Source organism: Mandrillus leucophaeus, unplaced genomic scaffold, assembly GCF_000951045.1.
Source record: "Mandrillus leucophaeus isolate KB7577 unplaced genomic scaffold, Mleu.le_1.0 Scaffold72, whole genome shotgun sequence".
NCBI classification, from domain to species: domain Eukaryota; kingdom Metazoa; phylum Chordata; class Mammalia; order Primates; family Cercopithecidae; genus Mandrillus; species Mandrillus leucophaeus.
In genome coordinates, this window is record NW_012107808.1 from 3566999 (window position 1) to 3583246 (window position 16248).

The 16248-nt window shown below is 48.7% G+C and overlaps 1 protein-coding gene across 1 annotated transcript in view; it reads right to left on the reverse strand.

Moving 5' to 3' along the window:
- The window catches only part of HPCAL1 (hippocalcin-like 1), a 122943-nt gene extending 106957 nt beyond the window's left edge, over positions 1-15986 (reverse strand). The window contains exon 1 of the mRNA XM_011965299.1: positions 15744-15986. The gene's annotated coding sequence lies outside the window, so the exon portion shown is untranslated. The remainder of the gene's footprint in view (positions 1-15743) is intronic.
- Between the last annotated feature and the right edge of the window lie 262 nt (positions 15987-16248).

Genomic DNA, 16248 nt, shown 5'->3' on the forward strand with positions numbered 1-16248 from the left:
AGCATCTTTCCCTATCCAGGGATTCTCTCTGCAGGCCTGGTCTCCGCTTAAACAGAGGCTCCCAAACACAGGGTCCCTGTATTAGTCTGCCCACCCCACCCCACCTGCCCTTCAGCCCATCATCCCCTGAAAAGGTGATCACACAACTGGCTGCTTGAGCAGAGCTGCTTGCTAAATCGATGCTCTGATTTGAGCCACGCCTGGCTGCCTGTGCTTGAACAAGCATTTTTCATCTGAGAGTCCAGCTCCCAGGCTGCCCGGTACATAACAGCAAATTACTCCCCTGCCTGGCAGACAAAAAGACGGAGGAGGCTGCATGCTCCCACAGGCACGGGGGCTTGCTGCAAACATGGTCCCAGTTCCCCTGCAAGGCTCCAGGCCTCTCCTGTAGGCTGACATCTTGCAGAGGGAAAATGAAAAATACAGGTTGACTCCAGACTGGGGGATGGAAAAGTGCAGAAGGCTCAGAACTCAAATTTCCACAAGGGAAGCCCCAGGAACCCATCAAGGAAACCTGCAGTTTCAGACCCTCCCATGCCGGGGCAGCAGGAGGTGAATATGGAAAGACTGATGATGAGGACGACAAGGATGTTGATGATGGTCCTTACACTGATACAGCACTTTAAAGCTTAGAAGAGGATTAATGGCAACTATTACAAGCAGCCTGCGAAATGCAGGCTGTGGGATTCCCATTTCACAGATGAGGATATAGACGCTACAAGGCCGTGTCCACAAAAGCATGGTAGTGGTCCCAGCAGACTCAAGGGCTGGCATGGAGAAGGCACGGGTGGGTGCTGTTCAAGCTTCAGGGAGGGTAGCAGGATAGGAACAGACTCCATAAAGAGGCATTTATTTTCCTTTAAAAAGGATGGTTTATTCACTACCCATTACACTGTAAGGGAGTGGGTCAGTGTCAAGACAGCAGGTCTTGGCTGCCCTTACCCTCCCAAATGGAGTTGCAAGCGCCTCCTCTTAAGTCTCTAAGCCCACGGCACTTGGGGCCTGAGGTTTGTTTTCTTATTCAGATCACAGCATCCTTTGCCACTAGAAAACCAAGACCACCTGGCCAATCACCGACTGCACATGGAGGCTGGGGTCTGTCACTTTCTCCACATCACCAATGTCCAGCGCTATCACCAACTCTACCCACACCCGTGCGCAGCCTTATCAGGCCTGTCACAAGGCCACTTGAGGACCCCATCAGTTAACAAGCATGGGCAAAACAGGCTGTCCAGCACCGGGACTGCAGTAGACCCTTGCCGACCACAAACCCACAGAAGGGAGAAAAAGAGTGGCCGCCTTTTGCTCCTGAAATAACTGCAAAGACATAACTTCTGCAGGTGTGAGCTAGAGTTGGGGAGTCTGGGGCGGGGGTGGGGGAGTAGAACCCACCTGGGGCCTACAATGGCTGCCATTGTGGGACACTCTATTTCAGTGAGTTCGAGGATGCGGGTGCTGAACTAGATGGAAGGAGAAAGATTTGTCAATATTTGACAAGTCCTAGGAAGTGCAAAGAGCTTTTTACAGCCAACCACCAAGTGACTGCCTTTAGAAATGGGGAGAGACCCAAGAATATGCATAAATAGGATTTTTTTCGTGTATGAAATTATCAGAAGCAGACTGATAAAGCACTGCTCTCCATTCTGAAAAATGCCACTGAATAATAACGCATCAAACAAAACAGACGATGTTATCGTCTATCCAACGAGGCATATGCCCACTCGTCCCATGGGGACAACAAGAGAGGTTCCAGGCCCCGAGGTTTAGCTGTGGCTGACGGTGAATGTGAGCCAGGAACAGGTCAGCCCAGGGCCCCCTCGTGGGCTTCACGTGGTCTAGGATCACGACCCTAACGCAAGCTCCGCCAGGGCAGGGCCTCCAATGGTCTTGCTCTATATCGCATCCCCAGTGCCCAGGCCAGGATTTGGCAAACCATATATAATAATTGTTGAGGCCGAGCACGGTGGTTCACACCTGTAATCCCAGCACTTTGGGAAGCCAAGGCGGGCAGATCACCTGAGGTCAGGAGTTCGAGACCAGCCTGGCCAACCTGGTGAAACCCCGTCTCTACTAAAAATACAACAATGAGCCGGATGTGGTGGTGCGTCCCTGTACTCCCAGCTACTCAGGAGGTTGAGGCAGGAGAATTGCTCGAACTCGGGAGGTGGAGGATGCAGTGAGCTGAGATCACATCACTGTACTCTAGCCTGGGAGGCAGACTGAGACCCTGTCTTAAAAAAAAAAAAAAAAAGGTTGAATTATTTTAAGGGCTAATCATCATCCACCCAAAGCAGGCATCTCTAGCTTTAAGAGATTTTGTTGGGGAAGTTGTTGTTGCTGTTTTGGACAGGGGGTCTTGATGCATGGAAGTGTTTCTGATAGGAAAAGGTAGGGTTATGTAGGATTCATAATTAAGCAAAACAAAACCAAAGACAAAATTATGTCAGAAATCGCACTGTAAATCAAGAAAAACATCTGATCTGTGTTTAGAAAAACTTAATTCACACACACTATTGCAGAAATATCACATAAAGTGAGCTGATTTCTTTTCCAGGACAACTGGGATAGATACCCAGGAAACCGCAGGGACACACCTGGTCTCCATAGCAACCTACCTGTCTCCAGTGATAGGCGAGCAGGCTTCCTGCCTCTGTGTTAAATCTTGTAATAACCCGAGGGCCCAGAGTTTGAAAAGAGCAATTTCTGAACGCTGAAGCCATACTAATTTTTTTTAATGTGGTATCATAGGTAAAGATCCTGAAATTATTTACGAGACATGATAGAATTTTGCTGAAAATTACATTTTCTTCTCCAGATCATAAATATGAACAGTAGACTATAAAGATGGGATTCTTTCAATATCTAATCCAAGAAACAGCAAGCAGCTACTGAGTGAGTAGCAAAGGCAACCTCTGGTTTCTCGGATTTTACAGTGATGTGATTTGCCTGGGGAGGCAGCCCGGCCCCAGCATCCCTCTCCTTTGTTCACCCTGAAATTAATCTTTCATATTAGCCAATTTTTCTGATGGCTGGCCTCATCTTCATAACTTTCCACTACTGACTCAATATCCGGGACTCAGACAGATTAAACCTCTGAAAAGCAATGGGGAGTAACAGCCTAAGAAGCCTTTGGAGGGAAGCCATTGAAAGTCAGGAATGGCCCTCACGAGGGCTGAGGTGGCCCTGCTTACCCGCCAGCAAAGAAATATGGTCAACCCAGCGTCAACAGTCTGAGTCACAGAGAGAGAAAGAAGGATCACCGCCAGGAGTCTTCCAATTCACAGGGGCTGGAGACCAGCAGGCCCTTTCTCTGGGGGTCATGAAGAACGGGCAGGGAAGGGGAGCAGAAAAAGTTATTTTCAAAAAGGGAGCTGAAACATATTAGAATGACAGACAAATAGTAAGGAGAGATTATTCCTGGAAAAGCAAGGGCTGCGAAAAGAGACAGCAGGGTCTGGTGGTACCAGGACATCAAACCACTTCATTAAAATACCCAAGGTTCAAACAGCAAGTGCCGAGATGGCTCCTTCCAGGTCAACAAACGAAGTGAATGCCCAAGTTCAAGAACACAAAAAAGAAAAACCATATTCTAGATAATAAACAAACTCTACACTATGCCACACTGAAATGGTGAATTTCCTGGAAGACTCTGGATGTTTTGTTTTTTGTTTTGTTTTGTTTTTTTTTTTTTGAGAGCAAGTCTCACTCTGTTGCCCAGGCTGGAGTGCAGTGGCCTGATCTCAGGTCACTGCAACCTCCACCACCTGGGTTCAAGCAATTCTCGTGTGTCAGCCTCCCGAATAGCTGGGATTATAGGCGTGAGCCACCATGCCCAGCTAATATTTGTATTTTTAGTAGAGATGGGGTTTCACCATGTTGGCCAGGCTGGTCTCGACCTCCTGACCTCAGGTGATCCGCCTGCCTCAGTCTCCCAAAGTGCTGGGATTACAGGCGTGAGCCACCTCACATGGACTGCATGTTTTTCTTTATGTCCTAGGTAACAGATTTGCTCAGTGTTGAATTTCAACACAGCGAACACATTTTAATAAGGGATTACGCTACATTTCCATTAATTTAAATAATCACAAGTATGGAAATTATGGATTCCAGCCAGTCTGACCGTAACAAGAAAGTTTGCTATGCAAATTAAGAGGGTAAACAAAGGCTGGGTATTTGGAGTTCCTCCTGGAGCCTTTTTTCTGTCTAATTGCAAAAATAATAAATGCCCACTGGTGAAAATTTAGAATGTGGCAAAACATGAAGAAGCAAGAAAGACCATGATCCCATGGACTACAACCACTGTTAACATTTGGATATATTTCCTTCCCATCTATTTTCTCTGACTTTCTTCCCCCTCCAAACATAAATGAAATGAAACTGTGTGCATAATTCTTCATCTTGATTCCCAGCCCCACATTTGGGAGAAATGTTTAAACAGCTGATTTTCAGTCTCTTTATACCTACTATCTACCACCTACTATCCTAGTCTAATCTATCTAATATCTACTATTCTCCTACCGCCAATGTGCTAATTTCAAATAATTCTTAGCAATTCATTAAAAAAACCAATTTGAAGCAAAATCTGGTCAGTAGTTTACATTACTATATATACTTTTGTCTGAAAATAATACAATTACTTGTGTCTATAATACTCCCTACTTCTGACTACTCTCTAATTCACAATTAGTTAAGAAGTTTGGCTGACCAGTTTCTTACGTAATCAGTACTATCACCTCCTGAGAAGAACATAAAGACATCATTATAATGAGGAAAGCAACAACTCTGGCAGTGGTTTTTCTTGCTAGAGCATCCTCTTAAGGGAACAGTAAACAGCTTCTAAATAAGGCACCCGATCTACAGCCTAAGAACCTAGCTGACTGCCAACCTTCTTCAATGCTCCCACAGTGAATATCCCACTGCGGTCACTCACCTCTGTGTCTGTCTCCCACTTACGCCATGAGTCCCTGTCTTCTTAATCTCAGCCTCCTTAATATAGGAAGTTAACAGGAAAGGTTGAATGGTGAGCTGGGTGCATGAAACCAACCCACAGAGCTCACCTCCCTAACTTCCAACCTTAATATCTTCCTGCCACCTCCGCAGCCCCACACCAATCTCTCCTAATCTGTGCTCCACAAATGCGTTCCTCAATATTATCAGTTTCTTCGGAATCATAACGCTGCCTCTTAAGATGGCAGTTGCTAAGATGCCTGCATATTATAAAAGGTTTCTTTTTTTTCTTTTTTTTTTTCCCTGAGACAGAGTCTTGCTCTGTCACCCAGGCTGGAGTGCAGTGGCGCAGATCTCTCAGCTCACTGCAACCTCTGCCTTCCGGGTTGAAGCAATTCTCCCGCCTCAGCTTCCCGAGTAGCTGGGATTACAGGCGCCTGCCACCACGCCCAGCTAATTTTTATACTTTTAGTAGAGCTGGGGTTTCACCATGTTGGCCAGGCTGGTGTTGAACTCCTGACCTCATAATTTGCCCGTCTCAGCATCCCTAAGTGCTGGAATTACAGGCATGAGCCACCGAGCCCAGCCCAAGAAGTTTCATTTTTTTGCTGTCAATTTAGCTAGGAAAATTCCTTCTTTGCTGTATGTTGGATGTACCTATAATGCAAGTATGCATTTTTTTTTTTTTTAGATGGAGTCTCGCTCTGTCCCCTGGGCTGGAGTGCAGTGGTAGAATCTCTGCTCACTGCAAGCTCCACCTCCCGGGTTCACGCCATTCTCCTGCCTCAGCTTCCCGAGTAGCTGGGACTACAGATGCCTGCCACCATGCCTGGCTAAATTTTTTTTGTATTTTTAGTAGAGATGGGGTTTCACCGTGTTAACCAGGATGGTCTCGATCTCCTGACCTTGTGATCCACCCGCCTCGGCCTCCCAAAGTGCTGGGATTACAGGGGTGAGCCACCGCGCCCGGCCTGCAAGTATGCATTTTTAAACATCTTTCCTGAATTGCAGAGCTGACAGAGGATTTAGAGGCTGTTCAACCCTAAGCCCCATTTGTCAAACAAGGGAACTGAGATCTGGAGAGGCAACGTCCCCCATGCCAAGTCAAAGCCAGACATCAGTGATGGGATGGGAGTCATTCTGCCAACCCTAAAGCCTTGTTGGCTTCCAGACCACTGTCCCACAGTTTTAACAAATGCATAAAACAAACTCTCACCAATTGACGACAAACATAGGAAACACTAGCAGTGCCCTGACCTCGCTACTCAGACCTGCAAAGCCAGCCGTCAGGCAAGGTGTTAAGATTTTAATGAAGGCAGCCGCCATCCTACAGTTAAGGAATTGCAGAGTGGTTCAGTCGCAAATCTGGGTAGACATTGTGTTCTGTTCCAGGCTCTGTGCCAGGAATGTGGGGGTCACCAAGGAGAAATCCACAGGGTCCTACCTAAAGTGGCCTACCACCCTGGGAGAGGTGGACAAGCAGTAAAGTCAGGCTCCAGCTAGAATAATTTGTCCTCCCTGGAGGGACAAAGGAGAGCTCCACAGAGCAGGTAACACTGGCTTACTCCTGGGCCTGAAGGAATACATGAGATTCTCCCAGAATCTTCTAGATCAGTGATTCTCATGGAGATCCTTTCAGAAGAATCACACTCCACCATCATCCACGTGGGTTCTCTATGCCTATACTCATCCTGTCCTGACTACCCTAATTACCAGACCAACAGTAGAAAACCCCCAAAGAACAGCTAACTCACCAGGAATGCACCATGTGAAGCATGGTCCAAAGCGGCCCAAAGGTTGAGAAGCACCATGATGTTGGTGACAGTGATGGCGATGGTGGTGATGGTGATGATCATGGGGATAGAGATGACAGTAATGATGATGATGGTGTTGGTGGTGGTGATGACGATGGTGATAATGACAGCAATGATAGTGATGGTGAATGGTGATGGTGACAGTGATGATGATGGTGATGGCAATGGTGGTGATGGTGATGACAGTGATAGTGATGGGGATTGTGATGAGGATGGGAATGACAATGATGATGGTGGTGGTGATGATGACGATAGTGATAATGACAGTGATGATAGTGATGGTGAATGGTGATGATGACCGTGGTGATGATGGTGATGGTGATGATGGTGGTGGTGATGGTGACGACGATGATAGTGATGATGATGGTGATGACAGTGATGGTGATGGTGATGATGATGGGGATGGGGATGACAGTGATGATGATGATGATAGTGATGGTGATGGAGAGTGGTGATGATGACAGTGATAATGATGGTGATGGTGATGGATATGATAGTGATGATGATGGTGATGATGAATGGTGATGATAACAGTGATGATGGTGATGATGATGATAGTGATGATGAGTGGTGATAACAATGATGATGGTGATGGTGATGGTGGTGGTGATGGTGATGACAGTGATGGTGATGGTGATGATGACAGTGATGATGATGGTGATGGTGATGGTGATGGTGGTGGTGATGGTGATGACAGTGATGGTGATGGTGATGATGACAGTGATGATGATGGTGATGTGATGATGGTGATGGTGATGATAGTGATGGTGATGGTGATGGTGATGGTGATGATGATGGTGATGGTGATGGTGGTGGTGATGGTGATGACAGTGATAGTGATGGTGATGATGACAGTGATGATGATGGTGATGGTGATGATAGTGATGGTGATGGTGATGATGATGGTGATGGTGATGATGATGGTGATGGTGATGATGGTGGTGGTGATGGTGATGATGATGGTGATGGTGATGATGATGGTGATGGTGATGATGGTGGTGGTGATGGTGATGACGATGGTGATGGTGATGATGGTGATGACAGGGTGACGATGACAGTGATGATGGATGATGAATGATGATGGTGACAGCAATGATGATGGTGGTGATGATGATGATGGGGATGGGGATGACAGTGATGATGATGATGATGATGATGATGATGGGGATGGAGAGTGGTGATGATGACAGTGATAATGATGGTGATGGTGATGGATATGATAGTGATGATGATGGTGATGATGAATGGTGATAACAGTGATGATGGTGATGGTGATGGTGGTGGTGATGGAGAAAGGTGATGATGACAATGATAATAGATATGATAGTGATAATGATAATGGTGATAATGGTTTTGGGGAGCCAGCAACTGGCCCAGCACAAACCACAGGGGGAAGGAGCTATGGGCCACAGTGAGCCCATTACACTGCTTGGGGATCCCTGGCCCCAAAACGTGGAATTCCTTACCTGTGCTCTACATCTTCTCCCCCAACTCCCACCCACACTGTGAAAATAATTCTCAAATGCATAACCTTTCACCTTACAAAGAGCTCTGAGAATAATCGGCCAGGCCATATTGTTTTAAGATAAGGTGACAGGATATCACCAAGAACATACGCTCATAAAAGCAGCAATTCTTTATCCCTGGATGTCTTCAGAAAGAAGAGGGAAAACCAACCCCTAAGAAATAAGAATGAATTGTACCTGCCAACATTACAGCATGAAGGCAAGCAGGGCCTTAGCACCTGCCAGAAGCCTGTGTCTACCTTTACTAGCTGGGAAGAAGAAACACAGAGAAGCCACGACAGCCACATCTCATGTCCCACCCCTGGAGGCTAAGCCCCTGCCAGGCATCCAAGCTGCGTCACCAGCATGGGCTCCACACTGCATGACTGAAGAGTTTCTAATAAAGCACACCCCAACCACTGCCGAAAAATTGGGGGGTGGGGGGACAACCAGTTCTGCCACCCACAGCTCTGTCTCAGCCCCTGAAGCAGGGGGCTTTTCTGGACCTCCCACATCCCACACTTATTCTGCCAGGACTGTCTCTAGCCACACGCAGTAAATACGGAAAACTGCATGATGCTGAAAATGATTTTTTTCAACATAGGTGATCGATTCTGAGAGGTTCTCACTTCTCCCCAAAAATTGATTACAGGGCAGCAAATAGAAAAATGGGAGTGAAAGGGAGGAGTGGGGGTTGTCATCAATTCTGCTTTCGGGAAACGTCTGCTAAATGCACAGAAAGAAGGCAGAGAGCTGAGCATTTTGCTGCCAGAGAAAAAGAGCACTGCAGTAGATACACACCGCTGTACGGAACCGCGGCTCTGCGAGTATGCCCAGCAGTCCTCCTCAGGCCTGCCAGCACGAACGCTCCCAGACCCGATCCGTGCTCTGCACATACTCACAGAGGGAGGGGACCACCAGCTCTGCGCCTCGCTAAGCCTGAGGAACAACCTACAGCTCTCTCTATGCAGCCCCCACCACCAAGTTCAGGGTCTCTATAGGTGCATCAGGGACCCTGAGATGCTTCTCAGAAGGCATGAGGCTGGGACAATCCAAAATGGCAGCTCCCCAAATTCCAGGCAGTAACCAGCACTGGCTGCCTTCTGGAAGCCTCCACACACACAGCAATCACAGACTCCAGCATCAAACCCCTTGCTATGACAGCCTGGATCAAAACATGCCTCATAAGCCTGAATTTGAAAAGGAATTCTGTACTCAGTGGCAGAGGAGGCACTAGATCCAAGAATGTTTAAAGAGTTAACGGCAACCACCACCACTTATTCCACACGTGACCAGCCAGACTCACCTGGCTACTCACATCTGCGTTCCCGTCTATGTCTGAGCTGCGCCTAGAACCTCTTTCTGCACATAAGCAAACAGACTCAGAGAATATCACCAGCCAATAAACAACAGAGCAAAGACTACAATTCAAACCTCAGTGTCCCCGATCTTTCCCCCAAGGTATTTTGCAAATGAGGGTCTAATACCTTGATCCAAGAATGTCTTGGTTCTTTCCACCACAATTTCTTTCACGGTTTCTGTCCACCGTGAGAGTTCTCTACAACCACGGGAGAGAATGATCATTTGTGATCTACCTGGCGTACAATGGGTATACAATTTCTGCATCTTGGTTTGCGCATCTGTCAAATGGCATCTCATCCTCTGCTCTCTTCCTTAAAGAATGAAAATGATCCAAGGAGAGAAATGCATCAGAAATGCATTCAAAAAACTGAAATGCACCAAGCCACCCAAGTCCGCAGTACCACTGCATTCAACACCCTCCCCCAGCCCCTTCTATTTGCCAGGAGACCTCTCCACACACACATATTGCTTGAACCATCTCTCCCTGTTCGATTGTGGACTGGGCAGGTACTGGGGCAACACTGTGTGAGCACGTGTCACACAGCACTCATGCCCTAGAAGGGGCTTCCATGGCTTCAGAAGGGATGACAAGACTCGTACAGGAAAATCTGAACACCAGCTCAGGCAAGGCCATAAAAGGGCATATCATTACTACCAAAACAAGGGCGGAAGAGAAAGTGACCTCGTTTAATTCTTGATGCTTCCACTTTCTGCTGATGCCCTTGGCTACTTATTTGCTCTGGGCCTCCTCAGTTTTTTCATTTAGAAAAATGGCTTGGACTGGGCACAGTGGTTCACACCTATAATTCCAGCACTTTGAGAGACCAAGGCTGGAGGATCATTTGAGCCCAGGAGCTCAAGACCAGTGTAGGCAACATAGCAAGACCTCATCTCCACAAAATATTAAAAAATCAGCCAGGCCTGGTGGTGTGTACTTGTAGTCCTAGCTACTCAGGAGACTGTGGCAGGGGGATTGCTTGGGCCCAGGAGTTCAAGGCTACAGTGAGCTGGGATCACACTGCTGTACTCCAGCCTGGGCAACAGAGCAAGACTCTATCTCAAAAAAAAAAAAATTGTTAAGAAGCAGGGTCTCACAATATTGCCCAGGCTCAAATCCCTGGTTTCAAGCAATCCTCCCACCTCAGCACCCCCAAGTAGCTGGAACTACAGACAAGAGTCACCGTGCCTGGCTTAGAAAATAGGGTTTTGTTTTTTTGTTTTCTTTGTTTTTGTTTTGCCATTTGCCTCAAAAGTTCTTGATGAAACAAGTTAATGTACGTATGTAGCAGGGCTCACATCACCTGACACATCAATACATGCCCTGTATTTTTAATCCCAACACTCTGCTAGATACTCAGGAGTTATACAAAAGAAATGTGAGGAACACAACTTCAGCTGGTCCAGCCAACACACCTTGGGTATTCTTTAGGTGCCAGTGCTGTGCCAGGTGCAAGCATGAGAGGCCAGTAAGAGAGCTCGCCATCTCGCAGGTGGATGGTCAAGCACCCAGCTCACTCCACTGATGCTGGGGGAAAGATCGATTCTAACTGGAAGACTCCAGGAAGGCCTGAATGAAACGGCCCTTGGCCCGAACCGGTAAAAACACAGGTGGAAAGAAAAGGCAAATCTAGAGACAGAGAGAAAATTTGTGGGGACTGAGGGCTTGAGGATGGGGACAGGGAATTTCCACAAAAGAGGGATCTTTCTGGGGTGATGGATATGTTCCAGAACTGGATTGTGGTGATGGCTGTGAACTCTGTAAATTTACAGAAAATCATTTAAAGTGGACACTTAGAATGGGCACACTTTATGAGAGATGAATTCTATCCTGGTAAAACTATTAATTAAAACAAAAATGAGTAGGAGTTTAGCAGATAAGGAAGTCCGGGTGGGAGAGAAGAAAGGCATCAAACAATCCAGCCCCAACTCCAACCCCTCCGCTGTCCTCCCAACTCTCCCAGGTGTCAGCTTACAGGGTGCTTCTCCAGGGTGTCCCCTATACCGGGGTAGGAGCTCCCCTCCGTAGCACTTCAAGCCCCTTGGTGTTATTTGATAGGTCCCTCACACACAACCCCCAGCCCAAGACCTTAAACTCTGCACAGGTAGGGAGGATGCCTGGGCCCAACCTTCTCAGACCCCAGCTTGGCACAAGGCACACAGTAGGTATCAGAAGCACTTACCGTGTAAGAGAATAAACCTTGGCGAGGTTGGGGAGGCAGAAGAGAGTGGGATGATGAAATCTGTGTTTTAAACCGTGAAGTGCTACCTGCATGGCTGGAGTGAAGGAACTGGAAGCATGCTCTGGGCCAAGGGTAGATAAGGCTCTGCTGTACAGGAAGAGTGGGTATGAGCCCTCAAAGAGGGCTGACCCGATTAGACGGCAAAGTGAAGATGGGGAAAGAGCTCCAAAACTCTCCAGAGATTTCTAGCTGTAACAAATGAGTAGATGAGACGTGTTGACCATAATAGGTAGGAGACACAGCTTCAGCAAGGGAGATGTGTCCTCGGCTCTGCTTTGATGTGGAATAGCTCAGAGCCCACACCCAGTGTTGGGTCTGCAGCTCAGGGGGACAGCTCAGGTGTATATCTGTATCGCCTGCAAATGCACAGATGTGGGCACAGGTGAGTTCAGCCAGTGTACCTGGGCAGGTGGAAGGAACTATCCTCTAGAGATGCACTTAATATCATGCCTGTCTAAGGGGAGACGTCACTTGCCTAAGGGGACACAGAGCAAGGAAAGATTTAAGCTAGGACAAGAGAGTACTGAGGCGAAACCTGGGAAGACTTCCAAGAGGAGAACCACGCAACACTCAAAAGCTTTCCTCTTTTTTTCAGGGTCACAGCAAACTTATCCATGCAGTACATATGTAATAATCCTGAGTTTTATTAGCCAAGGGTCAGAGACCCATCCCTTGCTGAAGAAGACTTCTTGTCTCATGCCACAGGTGGGCTAAGGCACCTCCACCCCCAGGCTCCTGGCTTCCTGCCAACTTGGGTAGTACCTCAAGTACCAAAAAGGTCCAAAGACCCAGAAAACCCAGCTGCGGGATTAGCAAGTATTCAGGGTGCACTTGCTTATTAAGGTAAAGGCACACAGTCCCAAGAAGTCATCTTTCCTGCCCTGCTGCTGGCAGAGGAGGGTAGCAACAGGAAGAGAGTAGAGGTCTCTGGGAAGGACTTCTCTAGTTAGTCATGCCTCCGATGTGAAGCTTTGCCTCTGAAATTCAGTTTTACTTGAAACGACATGGCCAAGGTAGGGCTCTTTAAAGGATTTACTGTGCTTTTTCAGATGATTAAAAAAAAAATCTTGAGACTTGCACCCCGTTCATCAGCACCTAAGAAATGTTCCACCTGTCAAACTGTATTGATGACCTGAAGTCATATTACAGTCTGCACCACTGGATTCCCACCATTTTTTATTCTTTGTAGAAAGTGATTTGAAGAAACCTTTTTTCCACAGGGTAACGGGCACCAAAAGAGCCCCTAAGCGCATGCTGCTGTCTCCATAAACAGCCACCCTCTGTCATTCCCAGATTAGAAACTCAATCTAACGGGAAAAGAACAAGAGCTCCATGACATTCACAGATGTGCAGCGTTACCTGAGGACATAAGAACGACATAGAAACCCACGGCTACTATAGGAGAGCAGGGAGCCCCAACGTAGAGCATGATGAAAATCTACACGTGTCTGCTCATCCTAACTCCAAACATGCCTCCCCCAACCCCCAGCACAATGACATCAGGTGCTGACAAATTAACAGAATACACATAATCCTCCATCAATCCTGGGCTGGCAACTCATCAATTGAGTGCATTATCCCACAATGAACAAGCATGGTTTAGGGCTTGCTGGAATGCAAAATTTTAGTACAAACCTAACCCCAATCTACATAAAAATTCAGCTGCCAAGTAGCTTAATCTTCAGTGCCAAATAAACCCTGGGGCCCCCTGTTAGTACCCTGGATTATCACTGGTTCGTGAGTGAGCGTGGTACTCTACCACCTAAGAGTAGCAAAAAGGGTCTCAGAACAAGTGTCGCCGGGAGACAACTGCTCTGACGCACACTCAGCAGGGCACGCACTGTACCCGCGCTGCAGTCCTTCGAACTGTGCTTGCAGAGCCCTGAAGGTAGGGGGTGTGAGCACCAGCTCTTCAACAGGAGAAACAGCTCCAGGGTGAAATGGTGCTAGGTGAGTATGCGGCTCATGGCTGGGGTGCATGCACCAAGGGAAGTCCCGTCCTTGTCCTTCCATAGACGGCACTTCTAATTCTGCACAGTACTGTGGCCAGAAAGGGGATGGAGTGTGTCCACATTCTTGTATTTCACTTAGAATCTATCTCTAGGAGGGCTTGCTGGAAAAAAATGGGTCATTGGCTGGAGTTTGGGCAAATCTCTGTTCTTCTGGGGTTTTGACTTGTTCTGGTTTCTCCACAGGTCAAAAGTCCTTCCATTTATTGGATTCCAAAGACAAAGTCTCCCAAATTGTTATCACACATTGACATTTATGTTCCACCTTAAAAACAGCATAAAAGTGGAACGCAGAGGGAGCAGGCAAGGCTAGAACGTGGCACCGTGGCACCACATCCCACCACAAGGGAGAGGCAGGGCCCCAGGGCCTTCCCTTTGCCACATTATCCAATAAAACCTCAAGAGCTCAGTAATTACAGGCGCTTTCAAAAGTGAAACAGAAGTAGATCTAAGGCCAAAACACTGGCTTGCTTGAGACAAAGGGCTGGCTTTAACTAGAAAAAAACGAAAACAAAACAAAACAAAAACCTGGGTTTTGGTCTGTCTTCTGAGCTGAGAAAGCCAGACTGATTTTTTTTTAATATTAGTATGGAATCTGATTACGAGGAAAGACTAGGATTCACACCAAAAGCCCTTTTCTCCTGTAGGATATAAAATCAATTCATGAAACAGAAAACAGGGTGCATTCTAAGTGTGCTCCTGTCACCAAGTCAGGATGAAAAATGAGAAAATGAGCTAATCGCATCCCCCTGGCCTGCCATGGCTAGGATTGCAGGGCTTCAGTCCCGGCCGAGGGAAACCAAAGGCACCGGACCAGGTTTCTGCTCCTGGCTCCTAAGAGCCCGCAAAGCAGTCTGCCTCTCTGGGAACACCACCACGTAGCACCTGACACTTGGGAAGCGCATCCATACCAAAGGCCGCCCATGCCGCCCCCTCTTCAGCCCAATCTCATGCTGGCGCTCCATTTTGATTGCCTCCTGCACTGGCGAGATCTGTGGCTCCCTTGGTTAAAGGCGATTTTTTTTTTTTCCCAGAGAGAAAGACACTAGGGCGATGAAGGGAAAGAATATCGCTCGCTCTGGCCGAGGGCACCCGGCCCCGAGAGCTGGCCTTGCTGCGTCCAGCCAGCGCCGAGCCGCCAGGACTCTCCAGAGAGTGACTCGTGGTATGAGCTGGGTGCTCGTTCACTGCGGTTCAATTTCACGAATAGCAGGTTTCAAAAGTAAACGTTTTAAATTAAGGTGTGGGACTAGAAGGAGGGTTCCCACGTGGGCCCCGGGCATGAGGCTGGCTGCAAGGGAGCAGGGATGGCAGGGGCTGGGGCTGGGGGTTGTCTAATGCCAAGGCCCGCAGCTGGACTTGGCGTCCTGGCAAACATCCTCCTCTGGTGGAATTGGGGTCAGCCGGGAGGAAAGGGGTGGCCTTTGGAGGCCAGGATACCTCGGGAGCCCGAGAACTGCGTGTGCAGGAAGCGCCAATTTCACGCCGTGGCTCTCGGACTCCACGGGCTGAGCTGCATCCTCCCGCACTAGGCACTTGTTGAACCAAACGTCTCTCAACTCCGTAATCGCTGTCTCCCGGCCAGGAGAGGGACCCCCACACTCGCGCGGGAGCCTGGGGGCTGGGGCAGGGTCGGCGCCCCGCGCGGCGCTCTCGGGCATTCGCGGAGCGGGCGCCGCCCGGGAGGTGCGGCAAGAGGCAGCGCAGCTGGCAGCTAAACTTTCTCGAATGTCGGTGCTTCGCGGTTAAGTTAGGGCCAGGGAGAGGCACAAACACGCCCGGGGGAAATGCAAGGCCCCACCCACGATAAAGGAAAAAAAAAAGATTTTAAACAGGAGACACTAATCCAATGAACACAGCACCTACTGTGTGCCGGGCATTGGGCCAAGAGCTGTCTTCAGTGCGTTCTCATTTCACCTGTCACCACAGCCCCCGAGGGAGGAGCTGTCCTCATTTGAAAGAGAAGCAAACCGCGACCAGGGAAGGTGGCGTGTCTGGCCCAGGTCGCAGTGCGGGTCACGGGGAGGCCAAAGCTCTCCTCGTCGCCCCATGGCCCTGGGAGGAACGAGCGGATCGCCTCGGCGTGGGCCCCCACCCTTGGCAGAAGCTCACAGGCGACCCACGTGGGCCGCACGGACCTGTCCCCCTGAGAGGCTGGCCCAGCTTGCCTGCAAGGCCCGCGCTTGCCTCGTCGGATCCCAGCTGTCCTCGGGGCTCCTAAGCTAAGCATTGCGCCGACCAGCAGGGACAGGGGGCTCTGCACATGGGGCTGCACCGCCCACGCCCACCCTGCCACCCCGCTCTGCGCACAGCTGCTCACACACTACACCCGCCAGGCACCGCTCCCCACCAGCAACTGCCCCAACACACA